This window comes from Balaenoptera borealis (genome assembly GCF_965194805.1).
Source record: "Balaenoptera borealis genome assembly, chromosome: 8".
NCBI classification, from domain to species: domain Eukaryota; kingdom Metazoa; phylum Chordata; class Mammalia; order Artiodactyla; family Balaenopteridae; genus Balaenoptera; species Balaenoptera borealis.
In genome coordinates this window covers 76,908,836-76,923,271 of record NC_138865.1, presented here as the reverse complement: position 1 = coordinate 76,923,271, position 14,436 = coordinate 76,908,836, and the positions used below count along the sequence as shown (strand labels likewise).

The 14,436-nt window shown below is 38.1% G+C and overlaps 1 long non-coding RNA gene across 1 annotated transcript in view; it reads right to left on the bottom strand.

Moving 5' to 3' along the window:
• Nucleotides 1-1,661: 1,661 nt before the first annotated feature.
• Nucleotides 1,662-14,436, bottom strand: part of LOC309633145 — a 91,469-nt gene continuing 78,694 nt past the window's right edge. Inside the window, exon 2 of the long non-coding RNA XR_014247344.1 lies at nt 1,662-2,072. This is a non-coding gene — a long non-coding RNA (uncharacterized lncRNA). The remainder of the gene's footprint in view (nt 2,073-14,436) is intronic.

Genomic DNA, 14,436 nt, shown 5'->3' with positions numbered 1-14,436 from the left:
TGTTGGGTCTTCGTTTCTGTGCCAGGGCTTTCTCTAGTTGCGGCGAGCGGGGGCCACTCTTCATCGCGGTGCGCGGACCTCTCACTATTGCGGCCTCTTTTGTTGCGGAGCACAGGCTCCAGACGCGCAGGCTCAGCAATTGTGGCTCACGGGCCCAGTTGCTCTGCGGCATGTGGGATCCTCCCAGACCAGGGCTCGAACCCATGTCCCTTGTATTGGCAGGCGGATTCTCAACCACTGCACCACCAGGGAAGCCCTGTTTGTTTATTTTTTATGTACTCTTTGTGTGAAAAGTATTATAAACCTATTACAGTACAGGAGTATATAGCTGATTGTGTTAGTTGGATACCTAGGCTGACTTGTTGGACTTATGAACAATTGGACTTATGAACATGCTCTCAGAACGGAACCTGTTCGTATGGAGCGGGCTTACTCTATTTAATTCCAGAGTATTTCATCACCCTCAAAAGAAACTCCTTGTCCATTAGCAGTTACTTCCTGTTTGTACATCCACACAGCCCCTGGAAACCTCTAATCTACTTAATGTCTCTATAGATTTTCTATTCTCAACATTTCAAATAGATGGAATCATACACATAGGTGGCCTGTTTTGTTTGGCTTTTTATTTTTTATTTTTATTTTTTCGGAGTTAATCATTTATTTTATTTATTTATTTATTTTTAACATCTTTATTGGAGTAAAGTTGCTTTACATTGTTGTGTAACTTTCTGCTGTATAACAAAGTGAATCAGCTATATGTATACATATATCCCCATATAACCTCCCTCTTGGGCCTCCCTCCCACCCTCTCTATGCCACCCCTCTAGGTGGTCACAAAGCACCGAGCTGATCTCCCTGTGCTATGTGGCTGCTTGCCACTAGCTATCTGTTTTACATTTGGTAGTGTATATATGTCCATGCCACTCTCTCACTTTGTCCCAGCTTACCCTTCTCCCTCCCCATGTCCTCAAGTCCTTTCTCTACATCTGCGTCTTTATTCCTGTCCTGCCTCTAGGTTCATCAGAACCATTTTTTAAATTTAAGATTCCATATGAATGTGTTAGCATACAGTATTTGTTCCTCTCTTTCTGACTTACTTCACTCTGTATGATAGACTCTAGATCCATCCACCTCACTACAAATAACTCAATTTCATTGCTTTTTATGGCTGAGTAATATTCCATTGTATATATGTGCCACATTTTCTTTATCCATTCATCTGTTGATGGACACTTAGGTTGCTTTCACGTCCTGGCTATTGTAAAGAGTGCTGCAATGAACATTGTGGTACATGACTGTTTTTGAATTACGGTTTTCTCAGGGTATATGCCCAGGAGTGGAATTGCTGGGTCATATGGTAGTTCTGTTTTTAGTTTTTTAGGGAACCTCCATACTGTTCTCCATAGTGGCTGTATCAATTTACATTCCCAACAACAGTGCAAGAGGGTTCCCTTTTCTCCACACCTTCTCCAACATTTATTGTTTGTAGATTTTCTGATGATGCCCATTCTGACCAGTGTGAGGTGATACCTCATTGTAATTTTGATTTACATTTCCCTAATGATTAGTGATATTGAGCATCCTTTCATGTGTTTGTTGGCAATCTGTATATCTTATTTGGGGAAATGTCTATTTAGGTCTCCTGCCCATTTTTGGATTGGTTTTTATTTTTGATATTGAGCTGCATGAGCTGCTTGTATGTTTTGGAGATTAATCCACTGTCAGTTGCTTCATTTGCAAATATTTTCTCTGATTCTGAGGGTTGTCTTTTCATCTTGTTCATGGTTTCCTTTGCTGTGCAAAAGCTTTTAAGTTTCATTAGGTCCCATTTGTTTGTTTTTATTTCCATTTCTCTAGGAGGTGGGTCAAAAAGGATCTTGCTGTGATTTATGTCATAGAGTGTTCTGCCTATGTTTTCCTCTAAGAGTTTTATAGTGTCTGGCCTTACATTTAGGTCTTTAATCCATTTTGAGTTGATTTTTGGGTATGGTGTTAGGGAGTGTTCTAATTTCATTCTTTTACATGTAGCTGTCCAGTTTTCCCAGCACCACTTATTGAAGGGGCTGTTTTTTCTCCATTGTATATTCTTGCCTCCTTTATCAAAGATAAGGTGACCATAGGTGCATGGTTTTATCTCTGGGCTTTCTATCCTGTTCCATTGATCTGTATTTCTGTTTTTGTGCCAGTACCATACAGTATTGATTACTGTAGCTTTGTAGTATAGTCTGAAGTCAGGGAACCTGGTTCCTCCAGCTCTGCTTTTCTTTCTCAAGATTGCTTTGGCTATTCGGGGTCTTCTGTGTTTCCATACAGATTGGGAAATTTTTTGTTCTAGTTCTGTGAAAAATGCCCTTGGTAGTTTGATAGGGATTGCATTGAATCTGTAGATTGCTTTGGGTAGTATAGTCATTTTCACAATGTTGATTCTTCTAATCAAAGAATGGTATATCTCTCGATCTGTTTGTATCAACTTTAATTTCTTTCGTCAGTGGCTTATAGTTTTCTGCATACAGGTCTTTTGTCTCCTTAAATTGTTTTATTCCTAGGTATTTTATTCTTTTTGTTGCGATGGAAAATGGGAGTGTTTCCTTAATTTCTCTTTCAGATTTCTCGTCGTTAGTGTATAGATAGGAATGCAAGAGATTTCTGTGCATTAATTTTGTATCCTGCTACTTTACCAAATTCATTGATTGGCTCCAGTAGTTTTCCGGTAGCATCCTTAGGATTCTCTATGTATAGTATCATGTCATCTGCAAACTGAGTGTTTTACTTCTTCTGTTCTGATTTGGATTCCTTTTATTTCTTTTTCTTCTCTGATTGCTGTTGCTAAAACTTCCAAAACTATGTTGAATAACAGTGGTGAGAGTTTGCAAACTCATCTTGTTCCTGTTCTTAGTGGAAATGGTTTCAGTTTTTCACCATTGAGAACGAAGTTGGCTGTGGGTTTGTCATATATGACATTTATTATGTTGAGGTAGGTTCCCTGTATGCCTACTTTCTGGAGGGTTTTTATCATAAATGGGTGTTCAATTTTGTTAAAAGCTTTTCCTGCATCTATTGAGATGATCATATGTTTTTTATCCTTCAGTTTTGTTAATATGGTGTATCACACTGAGTACTTTGCGTATATTGAAGGATCCTTGCATTCCTGGGATAAACCCCACTTGATCATGGTGTATGATCCTTTTAATGTGCAGTTGGATTCTGTTTGCTAGTATTTTGTTGAGGATTTTTGATCTATGTTCATCAGTGATATTGGCCTGTAGTTTTCTTTTTTTGTGACATCTTTGTCTGGTTTTGGTATCAGGGTGATGGTGGCCTTGCAGAATGAGTTTGGGAGTGTTCCTCCCTCTGATATATTTTGGAAGAGTTTGAGAAAGATGGGTGTTAGCTCTTCTCTAAATGTTTGATAGAATTCGCCTGTGAAGCCATCTGGTCCTGGGCTTTTGTTTGTTGGAAGATTTTTAATCACAGTTTCAATTCAGTGCTTGGAATTGGTCTGTTTATATTTTCTATTTCTTCCTGGTTCAGTCTTGGAAGGTTGTACTTTTCAAAGAATTTGACCATTTCTTCCAGGTTGTCCATTTTATTGGCATAGTTGCTTGGAGTAGTCTCTCATGATCCTTTGTATTTCTGCAGTGTCAGTTGTGACTTCTCCTTTTTCATTTCTAATTCTGTTGAACTGAGACTTCTCCCTTTTTTTCTTCATCAGTCTGGCTAATGGTTTATCTATTTTGTTTATCTTCTCAAAGAACCGGGTTTTAGTTTTATGGATCTTTGCTATCATTTCCTTCATTTATTTCTGATCTGATCTTTATGATTTCTTTCCTTCTGCTAACTTTGGGGTTATTTTTATGTTGTTCTTCTTTCTCTAATTGATTTAGGTGTAAGCTTAGGTTGTTTATTTGAGATTTTTCCGGTTTCTTGAGGTAGGATTGTATTACTATAAACTTCCATCTTAGAACTGCTTTTGCTGCGTCCCATATGTTTTGGGTCATCGTGTTTTCATTGTCATTTGTTTCTAGGTATTTTTTGATTTCCTCTTTGATTTCTTCACTGATCTCTTGGTTATTAGTAGCGTGTTTTATAGCCCTTATGTGTGTGTATTTTTTACAGTTTTTTCCCTGTAATTGATACCAATCTCAGCACTGTGGTCAGAAAAGATACTTGATATGATTTCAATTTTCTTAAATTTACCAAGGCTTGATTTGTGACCCAAGATATGATGTATCCTGGAGAATGTTCCATGAGCACTTGAGAAGAAAGTATATTCTATTGTTTTTGGAAGGAAAGTCCTGTAAATATCAGTTAAGTCCATCTTGTCTAATGTGTCATTTAAAGCTTGTGTTTCCTTATTTATTTTCATTTTGGATGATCTGTCCATTAGTGAAAGTGGGGTGTTAAAAGTCCCCTACTATGACTGTGTTACTATCGATTTCTCCTTTTATGGCTGCTAGCATTTGCCTTATGTATTGAGGTGCTTCTATGTTGGGTGCATAAATATTTACTGTTATATCTTCTTCTTGGATTGATCCCTTGATCATTATGTAGTGTCCTTCTTTGTCTCTTGGAATACTCTTTATTTTAAAGTCTGTTTTGTCTGATATGAGAATTGCTACTCCAGCTATCTTTTGATTTCCATTTGCATGGAATATGTTTTTCATCCCCTCACTTTCAGTCTGTATGTGTCCCTAGGTCTGAAGTGGGTCTCTTGTAGACAGCATATATACAGGTCTTGTTTTTGTATCCATTCAGCCAGTCTGTGTCTTTTGGTGGGAGCATTTAATCCATTTACATTTTAGGTAATTTTCGATATGTATGTTCCTATTACCATTTTCTTAATTGTTTTGGGTTTTTTATTGTAACTCTTTTCCTTCTCTGTGTTTCCTGCCTAGAGAAGTTCCTTTAGCATTTGTTGTAATGCTGGTTTGGTGGTGCTGAGTTCTCTTAGCTTTTGCTTGTATGTAAAGGTTTTAATTTCTCCGTTGAATCTGAATGCGATCCTTGCTCGGTAGAGTAATGTTGGTTGTAGGTTTTTCCCTTTCACCACTTTAAATTTGTCCTGCCAAACCCTTCTGGCCTACAGAGTTTCTGCTGAAAGATCAGCTGTTAACCTTATGGGGATTCCCTTGTATGTTATTTGTTGCTTTTCCCTTGCTACTTTTAATATTTTTTCTTCCTATTTAATTTTTGAAAGTTTGATTAATATGTATCTTGGCATGTTTCTCCTTGGATTTATCCTGCCTGTGACTCTCTGCTCTTCCTGGACTTGGGTGGCTATTTCCTTTCCCATCCTAGGGAAGTTTTCAACTATAATCTCTTCAAATATTTTCTCACACCCTTTCTTTTTCTCTTCTTCTTCTGGGGTCCCTATAATTCAAATATTGGTGCATTTAATGTTGTCCCAGAGGTCTCTGAGACTGTCCTAATTTCTTTTCATTCTTTTTTCTTTATTCTGCTCTGTGTTAGTTATTTCCACTATTTTATCTTTCAGGTCACTTATCCGTTCTTCTGCCTCAGTTATTCTGCTCTTGATTCCTTCTAGAGAATTTTTAATTTCATTTATTGTGCTGTTCATCATTGTTTGTTTGCTCTTTAGTTCTTCTAGGTCCTTGTTAAACGTTTCTTGTGTTTTCTCCATTCTATTTCCAAGATTTGGATATCTTTACTATCATTATGGTGAATTCTTTTTCAGGTAGACTGCCTATTTCCTCTTCTTTTGTTTGGTCTGGTGGGTTTTTACCTTGCTCCATCATGTGCTGCATATTTCTCTGTCTTCTCATTTTGTTTAACTTACTATGTTTGGGGCCTCCTTTTTGCAGGCTGCAGGTTTGTAGTTCCTGTTGTTTTTGGTGTCTGCCCCCAGTGACTGGGGTTGGTTCAGTGGTTTGTGTAGGCTTCCTGGTGGAGAGGACTGGTGCCTGTGTTCTGGTGGGTGGGGCTAGATCTTGTCTTTCTGGTGGGCAGGGCTTCGTCCGGTGGTGTGTTTTGGGGTGTCTGTGAACTTAGTATGATTTTACGCAGCCTCTCTGCTGATGGGTGGGGTTGTGTTCCTGTCTTACTGGTTGTTTGGCATGGGGCATCCAGCACTGGAGCTTACTGGCCGTTGGGTGGAGCTGGGTCTTAGCGTTGAGACAGATCTCTGGGAGACTCTCACCGATTTATATTATGTGGTGTTGGGAGGTCCCTGGTGGTCCAGTGTCCTTAACTTGGCTTTGCCACTTCAGAGGTTCAGGCCTGATACCAACCCAGAGCACCAAGACCCTGTCAGCCACATGGCTCAGAAGAAAAGGGAGAAAGAAAGAAAGAAAAAGACAATAAAAATTTTAAAAATAATAAATAAAAAATGAAAAAAAATTTTAACATAAAAAATAATAATTTAATAAAAGAGCAACCAAGCCAATAAAGAAATCCACCAATTATAACAAGCGCTAAAAACTAAAGTAAGATAAACATAAAAATCAGAAACAAATCAGTCGCAGACAGCAAACCCCAAGTCTACAGTTGTTCCCAAAGTCCACTGCTTCAATTTTGGGATGATTCATTGTCTATTCAGGTATTCCACAGATGCAGGGTACCTCAAGTTTATTGTGGGGATTTAATCTGCTGCTCCTGAGGCTACGCAGAGAAATTTCTCTTTCTCTTCTTTGTTTGCACAGCTCCTGGGGTTCAGCTTTGGTTTTGGCCCTGCCTCTGAATGTAGGCAGCCCTCAGGCACATGTTCCCCGTCCAGACAGGAAGGGGTAAAAGCAGCGGCTTATTAAGGGGCTCTGGCTCACTCAGGCCGGGGGAAGGGTGGGGTACGGTAGTTATAGTTGGAATGTGGGGCGAGCCTGTGGTGGCAGACTCTGGCGTGACGTTGCAACTGCCTGAGGCACACTGTTCTCCCAGGGAAGTTGTCCCTGGATCACAGGAACCTGGCAGTGGTGGGCTGCACAGGCTCTGGGTTGGGGGTGGTGGGGGCTGTGGACAGTGACCTGTGCTTGCACACAGGATTCTTTGTGGCTGCAGCAGCAGCAGCGTTAGCATTTCATGCCCGTCTCTGGGGTCCAAGCTGATAGCCGCGGCTCGCGCCCGTCTCTGGAGCTCGTTTAGGCTGTGCTCTGCCTCCTGTGGGCAGATGGGGAAGGAATCCCCTCTCCTCACGCACCCTGAAACAGTGGTCTCTTGCCTCTTAGGCAGTTCCAGACTTTTTCCTGGACTCCCTCCCCGCTAGCTGTGGCGCACTAGCCCCCTAAAGCTGTCTTCACACAGCCAACCCCAGTCCTCTCCCTGGGATCTGACATCCGAAGCCTGAACCTCAGCTCCCAGCCCCCACCCGCCCTGGTGGGTGAGCAGACAAGCCTCTCAGGCTGGTGAGTGCTGGTCGGCACTGATCCTCTGTGCGGGAATCTCTTCTCTTTGCCCTCTGCACCCCTGTTGCTGCGCTCTCCTCGGTGCCTCCAAAGCTTCCCCCCAAGCCACCCCCCATCCCTGCCAGTGAAGAGGCTTCCTAGTGTGTGGAAATTTTTCCTCTTTCCCAGCTCCCTCCCAGAGATACAGGTCCTGTCCTTATTCTTTTGTCTCTGTTTTTTCTTTTTTCTTTTGCCCTACCCAGGTACATGGGAATTTTCTTGCCGTTTGGGAAGTCTGAGGTCTTCTGCCAGAGTTCAATAGGTGTTCTGTAGGAGTTGTTCCACTTGTAGATGTATTTTTGATGTATTTGTGGGGAGGAAGGTGATCTCTACGTCTTACTCCTCCGCCATCTTGAAGGTCCCCCCGTTTGGCTTTTTAAACTTAGTGTTATGCTTTCAAGATTCAACGTACTATAGCATGTTTCAGTATTTCATTCCTTTTTATGGCTGAATAGTATGCCATTGTATGGACATACCACATTTTATTTATCCATTCATCAGTTATTGGACATTCAAGTTGTTTACAGTTTTTGGCTGTTATGATAAGGCTGCTAGAGTCATTTTTGCATAAGTTTTTATGTAAACATATGTTTTCAGTTATACCTAGGAATAGAATTGTTGGGTCATATGGTAACTGTTTAACCTTTTGAGGAACTGCCCAACTTTTTTCCAAAAGAGCTGCATCATTTTACATTCCAACCAGCAATATATGAGGATTCTAATTTCTTTACTTCTTCACCAATATTTGCTATTGTTCATCTCTTTTTCTTTCTAAAATTTTTGTTGAAGTAAGCCATTGTGTGATTTTGTTTTCCAAATGTAGTGTATGGGTGATAATACTTCAAGGCTTGTCAGAAAATATTTTTACTTTTTCTCAACACAGGTGGATCTATATATAGGAGTGTTCAAAATAATTTTTGATCAGAATTTTTAAAGCACCATCTTCTAGTCTTCAGCATGGATATAAAATTAAGTCTCATCACTTTTCTGGCAGTACGTGTGTATATATGAGTTTGCATGTGTATGCACATGCATGTGCCTGTGTCCACATATGTATTTGTTTCTCTTTAGAAGCTTTCAGAATATTCTCTTTATACTTGCACTTTTAAAATTGCATGAGGTTGTGTCTTACTATGAGTCTTCTTTATTTACCTTTCTTGGCCTTCAATAGGCTTTTTCCATTTCAGAACTTTCCGTTTAAAAATTAAAACTCAGGATAATATTGTTCTATCAAGTTTTGTTTGTTTATTCCTTCCCATTGTGACTCTTCTAGGAACTCCTATTAGGTAGAACTTGAAGTTCAAAATCTAATGTCCATGTGTCTGCTTTTTCCCTTGTATTTTCTTTACATTCCTTTTTTAATATAATTTAGGAATAGATTTTTTCAGTTTTTCTTCCTGATTATAGGTTAATCTTTAGACTAACAACTTATTTTTCTACCCTTCAAATGAATCTATTATTCAATACCTATATTTTTAATATCAGATATTATTTCTTCTTGTTTTCATTACAACTTTTGTATTCTTTATGAAGATAAAAGCTTCTTATTAGAATATATTCTAAATTTCTATTCACTGAATTATGTATTTTTCCTCTAAGCTAAACTTTTTTGTTTATTCATCTTTTTCATCCGTGCTATGAGATTCCTGAAATATTTGGTCATCTGAAGTTCTTGTTTCATAGATCTTGTTGCATAGGTCGATAATTACACTCAGCTGAAATGGAATTCCTCTGTAGTAGCATGATTCTGATGAGCAGGGCATTCACAGACAGGCTTTTTTTTTTGAATTCCATGAATATGAAGCTGACAGGCAAAGGGGCCAAAGTAAAGAGGAATATAAACTGACTCCTGGGCATAGCTTCCTTTTTTTCTCGAGCGTTTAAGACAAGGTTCTAAATTAAGCTAGGAGATGGATGGTCTAGCATGACCTCAGTGGGGATGACTCACCTCTCCTCTGTGTGGTCTCCCATCCTTCAGTAGGTGTTTTTGGGATTATTCTCACGGAGGAGGCAGTGTTCTAAGAGTGAAAGTAGAAGCACACAAGACCCTTTGAGACCTAGGCTTGAAATGAGCACTCTGCCCTTTCTAGCATATTCTTTTGGTCAAAGTAAATCACAAGACCAGACAAGATTAAACAGTAAAGATATAGACTTCATATCTTGATGAGAGCAGTAACAAGGTCTTATTGAAAGGGGTATGAATAGAAGGATGAATGAAAAACTGGGGTCATTTTTGTAATCAAGCTACCACACAATTTTCCAGAAGTTCCTCAAATTTCCCTGCCTACTCTTGTCACTGTGCTAATTATTTATCTATTTCCCCTCGGTTGCATGCCCACCCTTTAGAATCCTTTTTTCTTATACTGGAGATGAGACTCTGCAAGTAAATATTTTATACATTTTACAGTCAGCTGGCTTCTAGTGAGGTTCTGCAAATGGGGAGCAAAGGAAGGAGAGTGGAAGGCAGAAGGAGGGGGGAGAAACTTGCTTTTTGTTTTCAGCTCTGAGCAGTTTCCCTCCAACAGGGACAATGGACAGCTATAGGCTCTAACTTCGTAGTTTCTTTGCACTCCCAGCCCCAGTCATTCCCTATTCCCTCAGAAGTATCAGCAGTGAGCAGTAAGTCATGTACCCCTCAGTGAGTGGAGCTTTAGCTGCACGGTACTTATCTCCAAATAGCAGTCATGCAGCGGCTGGGGGGGGTGGGGGCGTGTTTCTTCTCCAGTCTCCTAGGTCTTAATAACTTTACCTCTTTTTCCTTTTTATGTTCTCAGCCCTAGGAATTCTAACTGCTTCCTGCAGTTACTAATACCTGTGTTAGCTCAGAATTCTTTTAGCTCTTTCTGCCTTCCAACACCTGTATAACAAATTACCTGTGTTATCTATTAAGATAGCCCATATGGTTTCCGTTTCTTGACGTAACTCTAAGAGATAAAGTCACTCTCTTGTTTTCCAGAATTTTGGTTTCATTTGTTTTTTTGTATCTTTTCAGTAATTTTTATAAGATTTTCAAAGGAACAATAGATGCAAAGGCTCAGAGCACTATATTATTATAATTTTAGTAAGAGCATTTAACATGAGATTTACTCTCTTAATAAATGTTTAAGTGTACAATCCAGCAATCCCACTTCTGGATATATATACAAAATCATTGAGATCAGGCTCTTGAAGAGGTATTTGTACTTTCACGTTCATCACAGAATTATTCACAGAAACTTAAAACACGGAAGCAACCTAAGTGTCCACTGACGGATGCATAAGCAGTATCAGTATATACATGCAATGGAATATTATTCAGCCTTAAAAAGGAAGGAAATATTGACATATGCTGCAAAATAGATGATACTTGAGGACATTATGCTAACTGAAATAAGCCAGTCACAAAAAAGACAAATACTGTATACGATTTTGCTTATATGAGATACTTAGAATAGCCAAAATCATACAGACAAAAAGTTGAATGGTGGTTGTTAGGAACTGAGGAGTCGTTTGTTGATCTGTGGCAGCCCCCTCCACAGACCCCCAAGGTAGCTTGAACTACCCCAGGCACGTGGAACTCCAAAGAACATATTTTATAAATGCTGATTTAAGTGAAAATTAGTTAGAATATTTTGCAATTTCTTGTATAATCCTTAAATGAAGCCAAGAAAGGAAGAGAACTTGGAGGTATTGGATGAAAATGAGAGGTTGACACTGACCTCGGAAAGTATAAAATTGTAAAAGTCTAACTGTGAAAAAATCCAAAAAGTAGGTGATTATAACACAGCATGATGAATACAAAAATTGTGGTAAACACATCTCTCTGATAGTTTATAGAATAAGGAAAACCAGATTGACTGGTTATTTTTGTAGTACTTTGTATACCAAGGTCATTTAGCACTGGCAAGGGTGAACATGCACCTCCAGTGACCCAAACCCTCACGTTCACTAGCCTTCTCTCTGTAAGTCAACTCAAATTAAAAGATTTTCCACCTAAATGCAAAAATGCCCAGAAGGGAACCATTGATTAAGAGATATGGATCAACACAGTCAAACCATTTTCTACTTAAACTTACAAAAGCCCCAAAGTCAGACTGGACTCAGTCTGTTAGAACAGTAAATTCATACTGCCAATCTCATTCTGACATTTGGACAATCCTAGTATCACCATTTTAATGGCTAATGATATATGTTGCTAATAACCTAAAGACTGATGTCATGCATGAATACTCTGGAGAGGAATATATAGCCTCATGTTTGATTGTTACAGAACAAGAAAGCAGTTTTAAAAGCTATTTTTTCCTTGCAATGATATATTTTTTTTATTATTATCATGTGACTATTTCCCACCATGATCAGTCATCCATATATAGTTAGTGATTTACTATATGGAAAGGGGAAAGGAAACAATGATTTTTCATTTTTTTAAGTCCTAGATTAAGACCTCCAATGCAAGTGCCTACTGAGTTATAGATTAGTACTATGATAATTTTCCAATGGCTAAAGTCAGTCATATGCAGGAATTAACGATGCCATTTGAAAACATGCCTATTACTGCTCCCAACCTGCTTTGATACATCCCTTATTAACACTGCTTTGAAGCCAGAAAAGGATCTACTTTGAAGTGACTGGTTTAAAAAGTCTCAGTATTCTAAATTAGAACATTATTTTGTAGTCTGATCTGTCTTAATAAATCTCTCAGTATGAAAATTTCTAAGATGGAATTCTTCCTCCTCTTTAAAAAAGCCTTTAAAGAAGTTTCCAATGAAATATCAAGCGGGATATGTTATGCTTTTTGAGTGGATAAACCATTGTTTAATAAGTACAGAACTGATGATTTAATATGAGTACACAGTAATATAAAGTTAAGAATAGAGACTTTTAAAAAATATATACCCTAAGGTATGTATTACTGCAAAAAATAATATAAAAAAATGTATGTCCCACTATACATCTGGTAAGATATTTTGTTGCAAGTAAGAATGAGTAGCACTTTCCTGTTTTGGCAAACAGGCTAGACATATTGTTTTAAAAACAATAAAACAGCAAAACTTATTCACATGGATTTTTTGTTACAATATGCTCTTGCATTATTGAGATATAACTTAAATTCAACAAAATGCACTGATTTTACATACACTATTTTATGAATTTTGACAAATATATATTCATGGTTAACCCACACCCCTATCAAGATATAGAACATTTCTTCATTCCACAGTGTTCCCTCATGCCATATTTAGTCAATTCCTGTCCCTCCTTCTCCCTCAGTACCAAAGGCATCTTGATTTCTATGACCATAGATTTGTTTTACCTGATCTAGATTTTCATATAAATGGAATCATTTGTATTGGTTTCTTTAGTACAACAAACTGTTTTTGATATTTATCTGTTGTAACACTTATTAATAATTTATTCATTTTTATTTCCAAGTAGTATTCTATTTTATAGATGTACCATAATTTGTTTGTCCGTTCTGTCAGTAGACAATTTTTGCATAGTTTATTCACTCAGGAATTACCAAATCCATGCCCCTAGTGGTGGGGGCAGCTGGTGGTAGTTCAGTTTGAGAAGGGGCCTCAGTACCAGACTTGCCAGATGATGGTCTTTTGCCCCAAGTTACACATCACATAAAAACTATGGAAATGGCAGAATTGAGATTCAAGTGGGGACTAGACCAGAAAAAAAAAGTGACACATGACATTAAAATGAAGAATACAGCCACTAGTAAATAGAATGAGCCCAGTATCTTCAACAGAGGCCAAAGAGCAAAGAGTTGCCATGGGAAAATGACAGGCTTAGAGCCAGTGAAAGATTAGTCCTGGGCAAATACTAGTGACAGTCAATACTGTCTAGATTCTGGACTTTTCTTGTGCAGCATGCTTTGTGGGGGAAGTGTAGCTGCTTATATGGTACCATGGATGGTCCATTTACGATCAGAACAATTCAATATTTATTTTTGATTGTAAAAGTAAAAAAGAAAGCAAAGAGAACTTACACCTAGAATAGACAGTTTAAAAGTGGAAATGAGGATCCATCATACACTGGTATAACTAAGTAAATAATATTTTGATCTACTGTCACATAATCCAGAACAGGTTATTATCTTGAAATGGACTAGCATCCCTATTCCTGAACATTACAACCAGGAATATTGTTAGTTTAAACATTCTTTTTTCATTTGAATTCATAGTGAGGATTTCAATGTAATATAATCCTCATTTCGGAAGTGTTTTTATTTAAGCTTGTTTTCTTGCAAGGGGAAGAAGCCCAGTGAGGACAGATCAATTAAAAAGAGGATTTTGGAAAAGGATACCTGTGGAAAGATAGGGAGTGTGGAATCTTGGAAAAATCTAAATGGCTGGGAAGGTTCTCCTCTTTGAGTTCACCCATGCATATTGCTCTCAAAATACTTCTTACATTTATGAAATTATTTACCACTGCAATGTATCATAGGATCATTAGCGGTACTTATTATATCTTAGTATTTAGCAGAGCACAGTACCTGATGTCTGGTAAGCACTCTGTAAATTTGTTAAAGTGAATTGACCTGTTTGCTCTTTCTGGAATTTTTTTTTTTCATTTTGTCTGTTAAAATCCACTTGATTCTTGACTCATCTCAAAATTATCTTTCTCCATGGAAACTTCATTGACTATTTAGAGTTATTTCTTTCTTATTTTTTGCCATACACTGTATATTACTCTTACTACCCTTAAAATTACTTGTTGTGACTATTTATTTACATGTCTGTCTCTTGTAATAGACTGTGATCTCCTTGAAGAAAGAGTGTTCTTCTTCCTTCCCTTTTCCCCATCTAAGACAGGGTGGGTAGACACTGGTTAAATACATTATTCAGTTCATCGCTCAGTATTTGACAATTATTTCTTGAGCATTTACCATATGTCATGTACTGTTTTAACCACAGTGAATTCAGTGGTGAACAAAATATATAAACCACTTGACCTCATGTAACTTGTATTCCTATATAGGAGCCAAACAATAAACAAATAAGACAGTGTGATATCATGTAGTAATAAGAAGAAAATAAAGATAGGTACAGGG